A 1,574-nucleotide genomic window follows, 5' to 3' on the forward strand; every position below is an offset into this window, starting at 1 on the left:
TAATCAAACTACAGGCTTTTTCACAGCAAAGGAAACCATGAAAAAAAGACAACCTATATAAGGGGAGAAAATATTTGCAAATGAGGTGACAGACAGAGGCTTAATCTCCAAAATATATAAACAGCTCATACCACTCAACAACACAACCAACCAACAACCCAATTGAAAAATGAAGACCTTAGTAGATATTTCTCCAAAGAAGACGTACAGATATCCTGTGGGCACTTGAAAAGATGCTCAACATCACTAATTATTAGAAAGATGCAAATCAAAACTATGAGGTATCACCTCACACTGGTCAGAAGGGCCATCATTAAAAATCTACAGATAGTGCTCGCTTCGGCAGCACATATACTAAAATTGGAACGATACAGAGAAGATTAGCATGGCCCCTGTGCAAGGATGACACGCAAATTCGTGAAGCGTTCCATATTTTTTTTGGGAGAATGGCATTGAAACATGTATACTATCATGTAAGAATCGAATCGCCAGTCTATGTCCGATGCAGGATACAGCATACTTGGGGCTGGTGCACGGTGATGACCCAGAGAGATATTATGGGGAGGGAGGTGGGAGGGGGGTTCATGTTTGGGAACGCATGTACACCCGTGGTGGATTCATGTCAATGTATGGCAAAACCAATACAGTATTGTAAAGTAAAATAAAGTAAAAATAAAAATTAAAAAAAAATTCAAACTAAAAAAAAAAAAATCTACAGATAACAATAAGCTGGAGAGGGTGTAGAGAAAAGGCACCTACATGTTGGATATAAATTGGTACAGCCACAGTGGAGAACAGTATGGAGCTTCCTTATAAAACTAAAAATAGAGCTAACATATGATCCAGCAATCCCATTCATATCTGGAGAAAACCATAATTTGAAAAGATACATAGACTCGAATGTTCACTGCAGTGCTATTTACAATAGTTAGGATATGTAAGCAGCCTTAATGTCCATCAAAAGATGAATGGACAAAGAAGATGTGGTACATGCATACAGTGAAATATTACTCAGCCATGGAGCTTAGTCGCTCAGTCTTGTCTGACTCTCGGTGACCCCATGCACTGTAGCCCGCCAGGCTCCTCTGTCCATGCGGATTCTCCAGGAAAGAATACTGGAGTGGGCTGCCATGCCCTCCTCACTCAGCCATTACAAAGAATGAAATGATGCCATTTGCAGCAATATGGATGGACTTAAGAGACTGTCATACTGAGTGAAGTAAGTCAGATGAAGACAAATATCATATGATATTGCTTACATGTGGAATCTGAAAAGAAGGGTACAAGTGAACTCCTCTACAAAAGAGAAATAGAGTTCAGTTCAGTTCAGTTGCTCAGTCGTGTCCGACTCTTTGCGACCCCATGAATCGCAGCACGCCAGGCCTCCCTGTCCATCACCAACTCCCGGAGTTCACTCAGACTCACGTCCATCGAGTCCGTGATGCCATCCAGCCATCTCATCCTCTGTCGTCCCCTTCTCCTCCTGCCCCCAATCCCTCCCAGCATCAGACTCTTTTCCAATGAGTCAACTCTTCGCATGAGGTGGCCAAAGTACTGGAGCTTCAGCTTCAGCA

The 1,574-nt window shown here is 42.2% G+C and overlaps 1 non-coding gene across 1 annotated transcript; it reads left to right on the forward strand.

The window, feature by feature from the left end:
* The first annotated feature begins 330 nt into the window (after nt 1-330).
* Nucleotides 331-437, forward strand: LOC128064241 (U6 spliceosomal RNA). Its single transcript, XR_008200958.1, has one exon. It is a non-coding gene; the product is annotated as a U6 spliceosomal RNA (small nuclear RNA).
* Nucleotides 438-1,574: the final 1,137 nt, after the last annotated feature.

Source organism: Budorcas taxicolor, chromosome 18 (assembly GCF_023091745.1).
Source record: "Budorcas taxicolor isolate Tak-1 chromosome 18, Takin1.1, whole genome shotgun sequence".
NCBI classification, from domain to species: domain Eukaryota; kingdom Metazoa; phylum Chordata; class Mammalia; order Artiodactyla; family Bovidae; genus Budorcas; species Budorcas taxicolor.